Here is a 14,598-nt window from a genome sequence, read left to right as displayed (position 1 = left end):
AAGCCAGACTGTGTGTGCAAACCAAATCTACCCTGAGCTTTTTGTTCCTAGCAAAGTGAAATGTTAATATGTATTTCTTTTCCCTATTCCTCTTAATTTTGTGATCTGCTATCCTAAATCTTGTACTTTTGAAAGTTTTACTAGATAGTTGGAAGGAGTTAATTTTACCTATTTGGTATTGCTGACCAAACAGTGAAGTAGATCTGGTCTGTATTAGCTAAAATAAGAGGGATGGTGCATCCTAGCTATGGTATGTTTGCGATGAAAAAGATCACATCATTATAAAAGGATGTTGCCAAGATGAAGTTTCTCAAAGAGTCTAACTGAAGTTGACTGTCCCCTCATACTTTTGCTAGTATATGCCCAAGTATAGCGACTTTTTACATACCGAAAAAAAAAAGGGGGGGGTGGGGGGGGGGGCAAGGTAGGACCAAACAGCTGTGGGAATAACTAATCCAAACTGTATCCATGTTGCCACTGAAAGTAATAATGTGGCTGCTTACAGGAACCTGAGATCCATAGAGACCTGGCTATGTGGGTGGAGTGCACAGGACATGAAGTAAAAACATTGTGAGGTAAACCTGTCTAAAAAGGAGTCTAATCTCCAAAGAAGACAGTGGTTATCATATAGCCATGGGCTACTCATTAACGCAGGATTGCTAAAACAAATATTATTCTAGAGTGACAGCCAGCTACTGACTTGAAACTATTACTTTTAAATCTCCTTTTGGATTTGCTTCTTTGTGCCAGTTTTTTGAAGTTTAGTTTTTTGTTCTCCAATATGCTCTTGTTACAAAATCAAATCCAAAAGAACTTCAGATTAACTAGGTTTCAATAAATACTTGTTCTGCTTCATCATGTCAAAAAGCAACAGCAAGTTCAAAAATGGGGGAAGAATAAGGCAAAAGTGGATTTAAAGACAATTGACTTGCCAGCATACTTTTACAGTGAAGAACAATTTTGGTATATTGCATAACAATAGAAGGTTGGAATACTAATAAATAGGAAGAATTTTTGCATATGGCTCATAGCTAAGCTGTGTGGTTTGAATTTTATGATTCACTAAGGTAAATAATACAGTTCTGTAAAGATTAACCAGAATAGCAAGAGTACTAGCTAGGATAATACTGGTTTTCAATCTGTGCATCAAAGCTGAGCAGTCAGAGCCAGGAAGAAATTTCTCTTGGGATATGATATTGGGCAATTAACTGCATTTCCAGAGATTTATGGAGTGTTATGAATCACTTTAGTGGTGGCCGTTGTCAGAAATAGAATATTGGGCTTGGTAGGCTGTTGTTTTGCATTATGCATGGTCCTGTGATGCAAAGGTAGATATACAGAACATATTTACATAACAGCATGCTAAAGCTTAATCTTTTCTTCTGTTTGCAAATACCTTCCCTTTCAACATACAGGAAGTTGAAATACTTTATAAAAATCTGATTGTTATAGAGGAGCAAAAATGTAAGTCCCTTCTGAAATAACTTTTGACATTGATTTCCAACATCTCTTTCTTCTTACAAAATTAATGAATGTATTAGTTGGTGATTTGACTTTAAGTTTGGAAAACTTTGAGTAATACTATTGGAATGCTTTTCCTCATGATTTTAAAGTCAGGCCTGTTAGTGCATTTGCACCTCAGTGATGTGTCTTACAGAAAGATTAAGAAATTGATATCTCATCTTCCTTGTTTTAAATCAATACTTTTTGGACTAAGGTCAACTTTTTCAGTTTTAGTATTCATGAAGTCAGCTGTTGTCTTAGCGTATTTCATTCTTGCATTTGTTTAGATGCCTTGTATACATCATCTGGTTCCTAAGCATGACGAAGTCACTCTTTTTCTGGTTATTTACTGTTCCCTATTGTTGAAATGTCACCTTTGGGACTGTGACTGTCATTAGACATATGTTAATCCTTGTACTAACTTTTAATGATATTGATAATGCAATGATAATGAGAGAAAAAGATTAAATTGGTTCTTGGGGAAGAAGATTTGAAATTCCATGGAATTAAAAGCATTCCAGGATGTTAATATTGAGTCACAGTGGTGCTCTTCTTTTATGACTAGTTTTCTAGAGGTGAAAATACACCAGATTTTTTTTGTCCTTCCTCAGAAAGAATTGAAAATGAAGATGGAATCTATTTTAACCTCAGCAAGAAGAGAATGTAAATTTGGAAACAAGATCACTTGGGTTATATATATGAGTTGTATTATTGATCTACTGCTGTTTTTTCTAATCTTTACTTGTCTTTTTTTTATTATAGCTCTTTTTCAAAAACAAATCTCTGTTTGAACTGGGGATGTGTCTTCAGATATGCCAAATGGTACATAGGCATTGGTCTTAAATCTGCAGTGCTTCTTAAACAGTTTAAATACCTGAAACCTGCATATTTCTCTTGGCTATTCTGAGCTGAAGCTTCTGAAGTTTTAATAAACTTTTGTCAAATCTGAATGATTGGTTTAAGTCTATGGTATTTTTTTGTATATATTTTTTTTTTTAACAAAACACTCAAAAACCCCCAAAATTCCAACACAATGTTTGAACACAGTTTGCTAATTGTGATCTTTCAGTAGGAATTACTTTAGCATCTGGAAATGTGAAACAAAAAGTTCATGGAAGGTGCTTTCCCTAGAGGTAGTTGCTGCTTAAAATAATATAAATGCTAAAGTGACTTTTCTCTCACCCAACATGCTAATGGTGAGGATCCTTGATAGAAAAGAATAATTATTAGTTTTTATTTTTGGTCTCATTAGGTGAGTGCTTTACTCATTGTATGTTGTGTGGTGTATTTTGCTTGTTTTGCATATGCACGGGAGAGATCTCAGCATGTGATCTAAATATACTTTGTGATTTTAAAGTTTTATGGTTAGTAACATGCTAGCTTAATAATTCTAGCTTTATTTTATTTACATAGTATAAATATAGGGAGTCTTGCTTGGGAAACATATAAATAGTATCTATGTACATAGATGAAAAAAATATTATTTTGTTGGGTACTGCAAGCAATAATATATAACAAAGCCAGTTCAAACAGCTGATCATTTGAATGCTACCTCTGATTTGTTGGTATCATGCTGAGAATAAATCAGGTTTGTGTAGTGATTGGAAATGACCTTTTTATATTCCTTAGAACTGTTTTCACTTTAGATGTTTGAGAAGTCACTGCTCTTCCCTGGCTTTGTTATTTAGTAAGTTCTAAATCAAATTGTTACAAAGCCATTGTGTACATATTGTCCATGTAGATTTTCTGAGAATTTGCATTGGTTTAGCTAACTCTGTTCAAAAGAGAACTGAAGTAAGACAGTGTCTAACATTTGAGTCTTGTACCTCAGCTCTTAGTGAGATTCTGTTTCCGTAAAAATACAGCAGAACCTAACTTGTTCATGTATTACATTCTACAAAGTCTCTTTGAGCTTAAGTGCTTTATTATCTGAAGGATGACCTCATCATATGCCAAGGGAGCAAATGGACTGCAGTAGCTCTTATGAGCCCTTATTATGAAGAGCTGTGCAGATTTTCTGAGTGCTGTGTCTCCATCCTTCTTCCTGTAGAAGATATACCTTTTACCAAAACAAGTCAATGAAGAAGTCATTGATGAATTCTTTGGATAATTTTGAAAATAGTTCACATAAGAGAGTGGAAGGGAAACAAAGAAAAATGAAAAATACAGTGCCTGCTTTGTCAGATGCACTGTGTCAGCAACGTTTGTAACCTCCATGATAGGCTTCAGTATGATACATCTTGTCAAAACAAAAGCTATCTGCATTTTTAGCATGCCTGTGTCAAAGCAGGCATGCTTTGACATCCCCTTTTTACAGGGGAGAACTATACTGCTTTCTGTTGTTCCAGTTTCTCCCTCCAGTACGTTTACTGAGGACAGCATTTTTCTTGCTGCACCTTGCAATATTAAAAAACAGAGCTGATTTATGCATGAACTAAGAATGTTTCTAAAGACTGATTATCTTAAAAAAAAAAAAAAACAACAAACAAACAAATAATGGGACTGATATTTTATGTTGATCTGTGTTAGACTACAGCTATGAGTGTTCTCAAGTGTTTTTGTGCTGCAGTAAATAAACTAGTGTTCAAAAATCAGAATGATTGTCCATATGCCACAGTATGCTTTACTTGCTTTAATTCTCATTACTGTACCCATGAAGGAGATATTTTTACCCAGTATTTGACAAGTGAATACAAATTTCTTTTGTGTGTGTCATTGTCGTAGCTGCTTTGTCATAGTTTGATATCATGAGAACAAAAGAAAGCTAGGTACCCCAGTGAGAATGTTAGAGAGGGATTAATGGAGCCTTGTAACTATGGAGTTAAGCTGGTCTTCTGTTTTCTCTGCCAATGACATCTTGATTTATGCATGCTAGGGATGTTTTTAAACACAGAAGCAATAGGAAATAAGACAGTTTGCTTCTAGCCTGTGTTTCCTGCAGGGCTTTTTGGCTTTGCCTTCTGGTTAGACAACAGCATTTGTAACGTAGTCTTGTTTTGTCCTCTTCTTGCTGTTTATTTGTTTTGCTGGTTATGTAAAGCCTCAGGCTTGAATCTCATCCCCTCTTGCTCAAATCTTCCTTGAAGATGTAGGTTGGGAATGTGCATGCAAAAAATCTCTTGCGCACATCCTGTTTTCAACTTGTGTTATTTCCTTCAGTCTTGCACTCCTAGTGAGAATGTGGCTTGAAGGCTTGTGCTTGCATCTGACAAAGGTGGTGAATGTCGAAGTGCGTATGTTCATAAATGGAGTAAGAGTTGAATAACTAGCGATGTTTTAACTAGTGGATGGATTTGGAGCTTTTTTTAGAAGTATTTTGTGATGATACAGATATCTAAGTATTCTAAACTGTAGTTGCTTTTGTTGTTTGTTTCTCAGTGTGGGTATTAAAAAGAAAAAAAAAAAGTAGTCTGGGAACAGTTTGAATGTTCACGCTGTCATTATGGAATAGTGTGATCACAGATGAACTTGCACAAATACTGAAAGCAGCAGCCTGGAACAAAAGTATAAACTTTTCCCTTCCTACTGCTTTATCTATTTCAAATGTTCAGATTGCTGAGGTAAGCAAGCCTGCAAAGTTGACATGGCTTAGCCGTAACATAAGCATTAACTACTGTGAAAACAAGCCTTCTTCCATTACCAAGCACTTCTGAGTGGCCTGTTGCTGGTCACTTGCTAAAAGGTGACATAATTTGCAATTCTAGTAGTGTAACAGCCTGTTCCTGACATACTGAAATACATTTGAGGATTTCAGCATATGCTCTCTAGAAATATATTAATATGATTTTGCTTATGGGTTTAATACAAAAGTAGAATGATTGATGGAAATTAAGTATTACCAGAGGAGGAGCTTATAGAATGTATCAGAGTTTTACTAGGAAGATGACTGGTATTAACCTCTATCCCTGTCTCAGTGGTCTTTGGTATTAAATTGCTAATACAAGGTACTGATTAAGCTCTTCATTCAGCAAAATCGTATTGCTTCATCTTCTTTTGTAGGCTACTGTAAAATGACCTCTTAACCTAATGTAGTTACAATGTTGATAAAAAGTAAAATATTACTTCATCCATGTAAAAAAGCTTATGAGTGTAGAAGCTTTCCTAGTCCTTTGAGTTCTCTGAAACAAGGCTGTTTTTTGCTACAGATACAGAGAATTTAAACGTAATACTGCAGTATGGATTTCATCATTCAGTCATTGCATGGTGTGTATGTCACTCATTTCTAATACTGTACTCCCCTCTTCACCCCCCCATTTCTCCTATTGAGAAAATTTTGCATCATTACACAGGAGAAATAGTGCTAATGTTTGTTTTGTCATGTAATGAATAAATCTGGTTTGGAAAGTTCCTCTCCCTAATTCCTATCTTTAGTGTCTTTGTTATGGTTCTAATTAGTAGGTATTAGCATATGTATCAAAATGCAGAATGTGCAAGTACTATTTGGAAAATTAAATGCTAGCTTTAGCTCATCATTTTGTATCATTTGGATTTATTTTGCACAATTAGCGCACTGAAGTATGAGAACTGTGAAGTTATTGCATAAAATCAACATCAATAAAAATCTGGTTTACACTTGGCTTTTCCTCTCCTGATATGCATGCAGCTGGGAAAAAAAAAAAAAAAAGAGCAATGTAACAAATGTGTTGCTTCTCTTCATGACTGAGACTGGAGAAGGTAAGCGGGGAGTTATCAATATGGAGTTGAAAATATGAAACCATGAAATTACTTTTATAGTAGTGATAGGGAGGATATGGGGTGGATCACTTTGAGGAGGAGGAGAATTGTGCTCTTGAGGCAAAACAAACAGGTATTTGTTTTGCTGGTTGTAATAATGTGCCACCCAACATAGATGTTGGTAGTACTACACCTGTAGTAATGAAAACCATAGGGATAGAAGAGCCGGCCTCAGTCCCAGTGAGCTCTGGCTATGTTAGGAGTTGTGCCCAACCACTATGACTGTGATTCTTCCTCTCTTTTTAAAAACTCCACTTCTGGAGAAGGTAAGAAGAGAGGTGTTGACTGCTGTGAAACATCTTGATTTTATTAGACTTGGCACAAATGTCTTGTGTTTGATACCTTCTTCTGCTTACTACATCTCTTGATTTTTTTAATTTTTTTTTTTAATTTCCTAATATATTTACTTTAATTTCTCTCCAGAAGAGGCTTTTAGCAACAATTCAAGGATATGTAAAGGCAACCTTGAAGGCTTTTTCTGTGGAACTGACCTTTAAATATACATATTTTCAAGGAGTAACAGGTCTTTATAAAAAACAGCACAGTATCCTATAACAAAATAGTCTCCTGCAAAGGTTAGGTATTATGCCATAGTTCTCTGAGCACTTTTGACCAACTGGACTGCCATGAGAAGTGCTGTCTTCTCACTACTCCAGCTGTTTATTCTACTTTCTTTGCCAGCTCAAGTGCTTGATGGATATCTTTAGGAACTGGATCCTGCTGGTGATACAGGTTAAAACTAACAGAAAGAAAACAGCATTTTGGTTTAACGGGGATCAGTTCGTGAAGTTCCAATTCACTGCACAAGTATCTCTGCATGGAAGAGGCCCAGAAAGAAGATTGAGAGACCAGGAGTGATGGAGGGGTAGTGGGATCAAGTCTAATGGTGGTAGTGACAGTTTTCTGGCTTAATGTATTTGTGAAACTGCGATGTTAGGTGCTATGGTCTCTCTCAGAAACTTATGTACTAGACAAGTCGAAGCACTTCTTTAAAACAGTCTAAAATAATCCATTTTCAGTTAAGTAATATGTCCTCTGAGAAATAATTGTTCAAATGTCTATAAAGTTGTTCCTCTTGTTTGTTACAACCGTGGATCCAGAAATGTCACAATGACAGAATGTGCTTCTGTTTGGAGGAAGGAAAGTATAATAGCTTCAAATCTGCTGACGAAGTATAGTCAATCAGGATGGCAAAATCAGACTGCCCCGGTAAACAGATGAATAGAAGGGCCAGAGCAATTCCAGAAACAAGCTGCATGACAGCTTGCCAGGTGTCCTGTTCAGTTGCTGCAGATCTCATGAGGGTTTGTGGTGGTGGTTTGTATTAATTTTTTTGGGGAAAATGCTAATTAGGTTTGTGTATTTTAACAGGTGCTTTAGGAGACTTCCCATAAATGTAGTTTTTTGCTGAGAATTTAGCCTTTCTAACTTGATTATCATTGGTGAAAGAATAGTTTGGACATCAGCTTATTTTCTGCTAAAATTAGACTGGCTCTCTTTTATATTCAAGTTGCTTTGCTACAGCAAAGTGAATGCTAATCAGACTCATTCTGTATTGTTTCTTTTGTGTTCTGTCACCCTCTATGGCAACAGCCAGCAAAAAGCTCAACTCCAAGTTATATTTCTCTTTTGCTAGTTTTTTTTCTGCTGACATAACACCCTTCAACTAGGATGTTCTGTATCCCTAGGACAGGAATGGATTCCCTTTGTGGGTAGTCAGATGGACTGACTTTGGTAAAACACATTGTCCATTGCTGATGCAGCTGTTATGCATGAAGTCCTGTTTATTGAACATGTGATTATAGAAGAATAATGATAAGTGTCCTTCCTCTCTCTTAGTGCCACAGATGGCAAACTCATGCTGGTCACAGGACCAAAGAGAAGTTAGGCAGTAGGCTGTGCATCACACACTATCACCACATGTTTTTTGATGTGAAAATCCAGCATGTAACTTACTAAACAAAAATATATTTTAATATGAAATGACATAAAGTTCTTGACTAAAATAATTTATAACAGAATGTTCTTAATTCACTTTCTTTGCAAGTTGTACTTTGTTTTGTGTATGACTCACTGAAGATGACTGTAATTTTGTTCAACCTGAAGATACCTAGCTGCTGTTCAGACTACATTCATTCTTGTGACTCAGTTCACTCTTAAAATTTCTGGTTTTTTGCACTTTTTTCTGGTAATACTTGTGCTTCCTGAATGCAAGGGGCAGTGTGTCAGTACACTTGTTACAGGACCAAGTATGCTATGCTCAGACATCGTGCTATAGAGGTCTCCAGAGTATTGTGAAATGCAGCCATGTGGGTTTATCAGGAGCAGCTGTTTTTGTTCCGTGGAGGGATCTGTCTGGGGTGGAGGGGGGAGAGAGAGTGCTGGTGGCTTTTAGAGATTAGCTGGTGACAGTTTTGCTTGGGAAGCATACCAAGTTTTAGCAGAGCTACTGTAATGGAGATAGGAGGGGAAAAGGGAAGGTGAAAAAAAAAAACTCCACAAGCTCTACTAATCTCTTAGTGTCAGAAGAAGCCTTCAGGATTTGGTTATCTGCATGTGGGTCTAATTGCAGCCTTGATTAGAGGAGTGCCTAACACTAACTGCTTCAGTAAAGATCTGACTGAGCTGTTGCAGACAACATTTGGACATAGGAGGCCTAGATGAGGAGTCAGAGCAGCTGTGTCCTTGTGCAGGCGAGAGGGAGGCTGTCTGGTTTATTGGATTACCTCTTGTCAGATCATGGCAATGCGTGCTTTTTAAATCCCTTGGGGCAGGGAGGGAGTGTTGAAGGGATGGCTTATTTTAGGTAAACTGATTTAGACAGCACTCCATGGTCTTGCTCCTTTTTGCTGAGAAATGTGGGAACATTTTAAGAAAGGGTAACATTCAGTCTTCGAAATGTTCATGTCTGGTGTTGTGGTATTTTGTGGGCAGAAGCTGTGTGGCAGGTATGAGCTGGGCAGAGGGACTACAGCAGTTTGATTTGTTTCTGCACCTTTTGTTTAACCTCAGAAGTGGTGGGTGAGTGCTTGCTTTTGATGCTATTCCTACTCTCCTGCTTCTCTGCTCATGCCTTTTATTAAGTGTATGCCAGTTAAGGGTTGACAGTAAGCATACGTTCAGCTTATTGCTTCCTTTTGTAGTAAATGGTAACTGTGAAATCTTTCCGCAGTGAAAGAGCAATGAAAACTTTCTGGGTTTAATTCTTGACTGTTGGAACCTCAAATATTTGGAGACAGTGGTATGGGTTTTATGGGATCTTCAGCACTCTTGTAGTCTGTCAGATAGTAATAACTATGCTCAGGTCTTCTATTAGTTTCTTAATGCTTTGCTTTCCAACCGAGCAGAAGGGACTTGAGAATAATGCCTTTCAAACAAGTACCAATATTTTTGCCTATTATCTTTATCTTGGAAGGGACAGCCTTGCTCCTGCATGTCAGTTTGTAGTTCTGTACTGTTTCTTGCTGTGCTTGGAGAATTTATAGTTACTACACAGGAATGGATTCCTTTTTTGAAGAGGAAGGTCTCCTGTCTTTTGCAGCTTAGGCCCTGCTGATATAGCACTGGCTGATCTGAGAAGTGAGAGAATGATATATTTCAGGACTGTAAGTTAGACATAAGAGGCAAGTCAGCAAGTATAATGTCTTCAGAGGAAAACATGCAATGTTTGAATTGCACAGTAGATATAGAACAACTCTGTGTTGTAAATGAATAAGAACTTGTCCTGTGCAAATACTTTATATGGCCATGACAGTCAACTTCGTGTGCAGTTTTGCAAGGGATACAGTTGGAGTTCTTAATCTTGTCTTTTAAGCGTAATAGGTGTTTCCTTGCATACTAAAATACTGCACATGTTAAAATACTTTTAAGTAGCATTTTTCATTCCCTCAGGGTACAGTCATACAAAAATGCTGATTTATGCTGTGATGTCACTGAGGAAAACAGGGATGGCCTTTTCCTGAATCAGTTCTGCCCCAGCAAGGTATTGGTTCTTGGTTAGTTTGTCATCTTTAGGAGACTGTGAGATGCTGCACCAACAATTTGTGTCTTTACTCAGTGAGTGGGAGCAATAACTTCGTGGGATGAGGGAGAGAGTTAATGAGGAACAAAGGGATAGAGACATGTCTTTTAATGTTGATAATAACAAACTCATTGTCATTTGTAGACTATGGTAACTAATAAATCAGCTATGACTGAACAGTCCCAGATATGAAACTGTGAAGTTTTGAAAGGGGTTTGTAGAAGATCAGTAAATGAAGAGGCTGATAGCACTTGGATGATTCTTTAATTTGACAAAAAACTTAATTAAAACATTTGGAAGAAGTATTTTGAATGAGTGATCTGTGTGGATATGAGCAGTTAGGAGAGATGTACTATATCCAGCTTTCACCTGTTCCCTGAAATCAAGGCTTACACAGTCCTGTAGTTCAATTGTAAACTTCACAGGTTTTTTTCCCCTCCTCACTGTAGCATGCTCTACTCAGTGTAATTGGGAACATTGTACAATAGTAATGAACTTGGCAAGAGAAGAGCCCTTTGCCTGCTGCCAGAGTAAAGCAAATAAACAAATAAGGAAAACAAAAGCAGATCCCTCCCTGTCCCCTCGGCGGGTTGCCGGAGCGGCTGGCACCACTGGCCATGCTGACGGAAGGGTGGAATGTCCTGCCGTGCATTCCACACAGATGGCCTGGACCTCAGCCACACCAGCAGAGCAGAAAATACCGTGCTCTCAGCAATGCCACTTATGATTTAATTGGAACTGAAGCTAACTTTAAAAAGTAGTGCATCATCAATTAAAACTGTTTTTCTGTGTTTCCAAAAATTACACTATGGTTTTTGTCTCCTCTTGTTTGTTAAGGAGAAGCTGAATTTGTCCATCAGGCAAATTTTAGTGGTTTCTTCATCTTAATGATAATATCTTTCCTTTTTGGGGCACCTTACCACTAAGAAAGTCCCAGTATCCCCATCTGAAGAGAGCACAGGCATCACCTGAAGGGAGTAATTTTTCTGTGTTCACTTCTTCTGGTTCTCAGCAAAATATTGGCCTTCTGCTTTCAAGAATGGTGAAATAATGCTTCCTATATAGCAAATACCAGTGCTGTTCCTCAGGAGCATTTGGGACAGCTGGTTGTACTTCCAGACTGATACACATACGCACAAATATATGTGTGTGTGTATAATATATATATATATGTATTTATATGTAGTTGTGATGATCAATACTAACTCCTGATAAAAGTGAATACACCTTGTAGTGCTCTTGCAGGAACTTGAACTCAGCAACTCTGAATTGGCGTCTGAGTATTTTATGTATTAAGATTGACTGCAGAAGAAATGTGCTGGTTCTTGCAAGATCAGGTACTCATCTACAGTTACCTTGCATTTTGCTGTCTCTAGCACTGACTACAATAACAGTTCCTTACCATTAATCAAACCTGCAGGTAGCATGGAAGAGGAATGGTGCTCTTTTCCTGTGGCTTATGGATTGTTTGGTTGGTCACTGTTAAGGAAGCAAAACACTATAACCTTAATTGAAGAATACAATAATGATGCTTTGTAGTTATTTTGCAGGCAAAATCTGACACCGTTAAGGAAGTAGAACACCCTGTCCTTAATTGAAGGTGATGATGATGATGATGCTGCTTTATAGCTGTTTAGCAGGCAAAATCTGTGATTAGTGTCACGTATTGTTTTAGAATCTGGAGAAGGAGTAGCTAATGTTTGTGGGATGAAATACCTTTAGGAAGAACATGGAAAATTACTTCACCTACAGTGCATTCTTTATACTGTGAAATGCACACTGTTTGGTGCTTCTTGATGTTTGGTAAGAAATTGTTCCTTACAACTGGTGGAAATATAAAAGCTGGGATATGGTTTCCAGAAGCATTTAATGATTGAGATGACAGTGCTGTTTAGAAAACTTGAGTTCATGTAGTCTGTTTCCAGCAAAGTATTTCAAGAATGCCATGCAAATCCATATATTAGAATAACCAAACACAATTCAGATTGTCTTGCTAGAAGGCCAGTACTACCTAGACAGCCACTGTGAAATAGAGATGCACTCAGTGTGCAGGTACTTGCCATGTGCATGCCCCCAGTACAAGAACACAGAGGGAAAGATGCAACTCTGCAATATTATTTGACTTGCAAGATTGTGCTGTGGCATGATGTATTTGGTACATGGGAATGTGCAGCTGTGAAAAAACGTAACTGTAAGTGGGGGGTATTTCCTTGTGGTGAAAACAGCCAGCAATTGTTGGATAAGTGTTATTTGTTGCCCTACCAGAGTTTGATTCAAGTTTGAGTATCACGACATGGACCTGTTTGAGAATTTTCTGTTGTATTGGGGCATTTTTATATGCAGGTGAGCGCATAGTAGTTACCTCTGAATTATTTTCACACTGAAAAATAAAATGCAAAAGAACAGCTCCAAAACCAGCAGTACATTATAAGATTTGGTGTGCAGCTTTTCCAATATTTGTATTTCAACCTGCAGGTCTTAAATGTTTACTGGTAACATTTTGCAAAGCTTCACAAGACTTAACTGTTGTTCATATCAGTTTGCTTTGCTTTTACATGAATGTTGTTTAATTGTATAAGTTTCCTGCTGATGTTGGCTGTGACTGTGCTAGGTCTGTAATTTACTATGGAATGTTTTTTCCTCAGTTTAACATTGCTTTCAGATACAAACAAGAGGACAAATTATTCACAGTACAAGATAAATGTGTACTTGGCTGTCTGATGAAAAACTATCTTTTTAATTTTTTTCTTCTGTGTATATTTCATAATGTCTTTTCTAAAATGTCCAGTGGTAATTACCAAAACCAAATCAATGTTGGATAATCATAGGAGAAATGTACTGCCTGGAGCCGCTTATTCTAATATCACCTTCCTGCTAACTACAATTAGAGGAAAAAAATTACATTAGTCAGTTTAAAAGGCCAGCAATCCGTGTTTCAACAAGCCACATAGCTTTTTCCACTGTTCTCAGCATCCCTTTGCCTGCTCAGTCAAGCTTGAGAAACCTGAAAGTTCACTGTGCATTGTGTTGTGAATTGCTGTTTCTTCATTAGCCAATGTTTTTTTACCAGGATTTATAATTACTGCACTGTGAATTCTGTTAACTAATGAATTTTGGCCTCTGTTTAGTTCAGCTATTCTTCTTGATGATGAATCGGTTTATGTCTTGCCTGAGTTGCTTGGAGGAACATGTGTGCACCTATGCTATCAATGCACTCCAGAAGCAAGTAGTCTGAGCTCTGTTTGGGGAGGACCTGATGGCTGTGGGCATGGTAGCCAAGAGCTTCAAACCAAGCTGACACCTGCTGAGCTGCCGCTGGTAGTGCAGGCTCCATCCAGCAGCCCATGGGAGACCAGTGGAAGTGGGGCTGTCCTGTTACTTCAAGGGTATCGTCAAGAAGTGGACATTTTTCAGCTTTTTTGGTGACAATTTAAGAAGTGATAGCCGGTGTTTTTCAGCACAGACAAACCTCTGAACTTTGCTTTTAAGGGTAAAAGAAATAGGGAAACATCTGTAAACACTAATGTAAGAACATACACTGTAGCAGTTATTAGAAAAGAGCATGTGTACCAGGACACATTATATTTCATTCATTTAAGGGCTGGGAGGTGTTTGTGCACAGGTTTGCACATGTATTTGAGAGAGCATAGGCTGCTGTAGTTTTCAATAATGTCTTATGTAATAAAGTTTACGGCTCTAAGTTCTTGAAATAACTTGTCCATGTGAATAAATGAAAGGGGAAGTATTTCACAACAGAATTTTCATCAGGGGTTTGTTATAAAAATGTGTAAAGTAAGTAACAAAGTAACCTCAAATATGAATGGCTTGGTTCTAGCTTTTTTTATTTCCTAAGTGCACGTTCCTTCTTTCAACCCTGTTCTTAAATAACTGAAAATAGGGAAAAAAAAAAAAAAACAACCCACAACAAAAAACAAACACAGAAATAGGTCATATCCAAACCATACAGAGTCTCCAAAGTAGTTTCCAAATCGGCTAGATCCCCAGATGAAGAAATAAGAAGGTGAGACATGGAATAATATTGTTAAAAGAGAAGGATGTTTTTTTTTCCTCACAGCCTCTAATGTCTGTTCTTCCACCCCCCCCATCCCCAGTAGCTGTTCAATTGCCTTTAGGTATTGTATAGTGCATCAAGGCCACAGCGTACTGTGCAAGAGAAATGGGGAGTGCTGTTGGTGCTATAGTGCTCTCCACATCATGGGAGGTGTACAAGTAAGGAAACGTTGCAGACAGGACTGCAGCAATCTGTTGGGGAAATACTGAATAAGAAAAAGTAATTAAGTATTTCATAGAATATTGGATAGTATTTAACTATGTAGTTC

General features: G+C 37.5%; 1 protein-coding gene across 3 annotated transcripts in view; it reads left to right on the top strand.

Annotated features, from left to right (window-relative positions):
• Nucleotides 1–14,598, top strand: part of MOB2 (MOB kinase activator 2) — a 118,567-nt gene that overhangs the window by 12,661 nt on the left and 91,308 nt on the right. The window lies entirely within an intron of this gene.

This window comes from Columba livia, chromosome 5 (assembly GCF_036013475.1).
Source record: "Columba livia isolate bColLiv1 breed racing homer chromosome 5, bColLiv1.pat.W.v2, whole genome shotgun sequence".
Taxonomy (NCBI): domain Eukaryota; kingdom Metazoa; phylum Chordata; class Aves; order Columbiformes; family Columbidae; genus Columba; species Columba livia.
The sequence above is the reverse complement of the archived record's forward strand: the minus strand, read 5'-3'. Positions and strand labels throughout refer to the sequence as shown.